This window comes from Corylus avellana, chromosome 4, assembly GCF_965113065.1.
Source record: "Corylus avellana chromosome 4, dhCorAvel1.hap1.2, whole genome shotgun sequence".
NCBI lineage: Eukaryota > Viridiplantae > Streptophyta > Magnoliopsida > Fagales > Betulaceae > Corylus > Corylus avellana.
In genome coordinates, this window is record NC_142493.1 from 29,400,251 (window position 1) to 29,405,253 (window position 5,003).

Genomic DNA, 5,003 nt, shown 5'->3' on the forward strand with positions numbered 1-5,003 from the left:
TGCTAAACTCACATATATGTTATAATAGATTTTAGGTTTGACTTGTACAATGTTGTTCGATCTTGTGACTTCTTGCACTTTTGTTTAACTGATCAATTAATGTGGTGAATTATATAGCAGACCAATTAAACAAGTTTACACACCATATTTTGTATTTTTTATATTTGATATATCAATCAAAGAGGTAAATTAAAGCAAATTGCTCCCTCAAAAGAACATGCATCACAGATATATTCCAGATTTTTCTCTATCCAAATTTTATCTACGACACCCTGTTTAGCCATATTGGCCAGTTTATGGGCTGCTATATTAACGTCTCTACAAACATGAGTACATTGCCATCTACATAGGGATTGAAGAACTCCCTTAATTAATGTCAGTCACGATATGTCCGAATTTGGTCCCACTGGGTTTTGTTTTTGATATCTCCTTTACAACAAGCATCGCATTCCCCTCCATGATGAGATCTTGTATTGTTCTTTCAATATGTTTACAGCTGAATTAATTAAGCTCATTATTATTCCAGTAGCCAATGTTTCTGTTTAACAAATATTTCCTTAATTACACGGTAACTCTTTCCCTATATATATATATTCTCTCCATATTCCAATATTGGTCCTGTTTTTCACTTATATGGAGGAAACAAGTTTACAGTTGTATTCCCTAATTACCCAGCAGTTGTATATATTTTTCAAATATGAAGCAAAAATAAATAAATAAATAAAATCTGAACTTCATGAACCAAACAAATAAAATAAAATAAAATAAAAACTGAACTTCATGAACCTTGCTCTTGCTGGAGGCCAATTCCATTAATTACCATTTTATTACGAAGTGTGCCTAGATAATTTGTCACTCAGTTATATATATATATAGCTTGCAGAACGAAATAATAAATCAATTATATATTTTGATCATTTTCGCCAAAATAGAAGCTTTAGAGAAAGAAAAGTACACCGCTCGGGGGTTATTATCTAATAGTACTTCATAAATATTTAGCCAGAAATAAAAGATTATATATTTAAATTTGTGTAGTCATAAATAATATTCAATAAATTAGCTTTAATATTGTTTATACAAATTTTAATGGAAAATGTTCTTCATAAATAGTTAGCCAAAAATAAATATGAAACCTACATTTCACTTAGGGTGCGTTTGGAATTGCGATTTCGCAAGAATAATCTGTGTTTTTAAAAGATATCGCAAAACGTAAGGCGTTTGGCATTGCGATTTAAAAAATACTTAATTTAAAATAGGAAAAAAATTTGCGATTTCAATAAGCAGGCTAGGCTCGCTAGGGGTGTGCTTATTTGAAAAAATGCGAATTTAAACCAAAATCATGAATTCACATAACAAATATTTAATAAAAAAACACTTTTTACCATGTTTTACCAAATGCCTTTACCATTTTTAAAAATAGCGATTTCAAAAATGCTATTTTTAAAATCGCACTTATTGAAATCGCAATCTCAAACGGACCCTTAAAATGCTTGAAAGTGACTAAAAGCACATTTTACTCAAAAAAGACAGTTGTATCAAATTTAACCCATTTTCTTGAAGGATTCTGGTTTTATTTTTATTATTATTTTTTTTTCTTTTTTAATGTATATATATTATTAAAGTTATGAAAGAATAGATCCTTTACACTTGGAAAGCATATATATGCCCGGCAAACTTCCCTCCTTTTAAGCATTAAACATTAACTATTAATTTATCAATAACATGGGGCCGATTCGGATCCCCTCCTAGGAATTTCAGTTTCTAAAATTTTAGATTCAAGTCATTCATTTTTTTTTTTTTTTTTTTTTTTCGAGGGAAATGATAAACACTTCATTCAAATAAAATAGTGAGATCAAGCCTAAGCCTTACAAATATAGAGCCATCTGCTCTAAAAAAACAACTTCTGAGATACAACTAGAGGACTCCTCCAACCATGCTTGAGCTTCTGAGTTCCTTATAGCAAACTTTGCTAGTCTATGGGCTGCAGAATTAGCCTCCCTTTTAACATGTCTGATACTCCATCTATTTAGAAACCCTAGAACCCATTTGATGTCATCAATAATCTGCCCATATCGTAGCCAGCTTTTTTGGGGTTCACTAATCTCCTTCACCACAAGCAATGAGTCCCCTTCATTCATTTTCATCAAAGAGTCATTATCTTACCATGTTTCCAATTACTAATAAAATAATGATGATTATTAATATCATTAAAAATTTATTATTATTTTATTAGTAGTGGGACACGTGACGTGACAGGATAATGACATTTAGATGAAAATGAATGGCTTGCATTTTAAATTTTAGAAACTAAAATTTTCCTAAGAATTCCAGGGGATCTGGATCTAGGTAGGTGGATGTGCGCAGCATCCCTCAAGTCAAATCTCACCATTAACAACTGCAACTTCATGTCCACAGCCCCTTTCCAATCAAATTAAAAGAGGAAACCAAATAGAAATATATGGAACAGATTTGAACCGGAGAATATCTAGTTACTTATAGTAGATGAGTATTTTTGTTTTTTTTACTTTTTTTATGGGACAAAAATACTTCTCCATTATAACAAACTAGATATTCTCCAGTTCAAATAAACTAGAGTGGATCATAATTCGAAATATATATAAAAGAAGAAGAAGATTGGTGATACAAGGTTTTCATTTTTAATTGTGCTGCCAGATTATTATTATTATTATTATTATTATTATTATTATTATTATTTTCTAGATTTCTACCATTAACATAAGAAAATTCCGGTCAGCTTTTCTATCATTAATTTTGTCTGACCTATAAAGTAAGAGTGGAATGCATTAAGAGTTTGTTGGGTAATCGAAAATTTTGAGTTATTTTATTTATCTATTTATTTTTAGTAGACTTCTTGCTCAGCAAGTAGAGAGCTATGAATAAAACTGGGACAGTCCCTCAACCACACCTGGTCTAATAATATGATAATAGCATTCTTTGTCACTATATATGCAATAGCATTTGCCTCCCTACGGGTATGCCTAACAAACCATGACCGGAAGTTGTGTAGATAGACTCTGGTATCCTCTATCACTTGGCCGTATATAACGGCTATTTCTTGAAAGTTTTAATTTTAAATAAAATTATAATAATTATAATTCAGAGTTGCTTATGGTTTAATCCAATCTTAAACATATTCATCTATTACCAAATAAATTCACCATTATGGTTATGGATAACTTTTTAAATAATAAAAAAAATACTCTTGAGCTCTCATAAACATAATCTGGGTGAACTATAGATATTTATTTTACTAAAATTAAATTTATTACATTTCATTGAACAATGACTTTGAGAGTAAAAATACTAATTCTGCGTAGTAAACACACTAATTTTTTTATTTTTTTATTTTTTTTAATTATAGGTCAACTGCTTGAGAGCTAAACACAAATCTTTTGGTTCAAAATAATAATAATAATAATAATAATAATAAAAAACACAAATCTTTTCAGCCTAGCCATGTGGGCAAGAGGCCGTTTAATGGATTCCAAACCCATTAAATCAGGCACACTACTTTTATCTTCATGGACTTCACAGTCAAGCCCAAGTAATTGAATTAGCCCATACCCAAGTTAATGGTCGAATGAGCATACTGCCATATTTTTATAAGTAAAGCCATATTTAGTTAGACAATTGTATAATTGTCATACAATCAAAATGATGTGACTATGGAAATCAGTTTATCAGTAATTCTAAATATTTAACTCTCATCAAACTCGACTGGTGTAGCAATGCTCACCTGTTCTTAAATTTTTTATTTTTTAAATAAAAGTTGATCCAAGGAATGATGGACACTGTCACACCAACTCAGTAAAATAAAAGTTGAGTACGTAGCATTACTCTTTAATCGATAAGGCCTTATAGAAATAAAATATTAATAATTAATTTTCACTGTCATGTTACTCCACATATATGACAAATATATCTAGTATATATCATTACTCTTACAACCATCGTCAAATGGCTAGTGCTTTTTTTCTAGTTATCTAACCGGATAGCCTCTCATCTCTTCCTCTTTCCTCCCCTCCTTGTGAGAACATCGATCGGGGAGGAGCTCCTCTCCATCACCTCCTCCTCTCTTCACCATTTCTCCCACCTCCCCACTTTATTGTTTTTGTTTTTTTTTTTTTCTCCCTTTTTTGTTTGCAACTTGAAAGCTAAATCCATCACGCTCCTCCCACAAGCCACCCCTTCAGCACCACTAGCGTCCGCTGTTCTCGTTGTTAATGTACGCTCTAGCATGTGTTCACCACACCCCCCATTCTTGTGTGTGTACACGCTGCCATCTCCTCCTTTAGTTTTTGGTCCATGTGTCAAATCATTGACTCCTATCTTTCTTCGTCAATGGATTTTCAAATTCGGTACCTTAATTTTGCTTTTGAAAAACCCCAAATATGGCTATAATTTTTGCTTTTGTATCCACCAAGCTCTCCTTGTCCAGTACCGCCCTTATCGAACAATGTGGTGTTTGGCTTCTCTTTAGCGGCTCCTATCAAAACTTCTTTAGTGCTTGTTTTTTGTTGTGAAGCCTATTTTTACTTGTCGCAGTTGTTGTTGTGTAGATAATTCCGTCCAAGCAACATTGCCTCTGCATACCACTATTTTGTGGCAGCCCTAATTCTCGTGATGGTTCGATCATTTATTTGACAAATTTTTAATAATTTTAGGTTTTATTGTACTGTCTTCAAGAGGTAGCTCAATCGGCTAGGACCACACTTAATGAAGTGGAAGTCACTAGTTCGAATCCCTCTCCCCTCTTGTGCGGACATGTAAAAAAAAAAAAAAAAAAAAAAAAAAGGTTTTATTGTACTAATTTAAGGTTGTATTGGGACTCATGTTTGGATTTCCTATAATTTCTTTTTATTTTATTATTATTTTTGGCCACCCTTTGTTCTTATTAAATCTCCCATTTTTCCTTCCCTGAATGAAATAGAAAAAGAAAAAGAAAAGTCTAGTGAGATGCGAGACACATTAAAAAGTACACG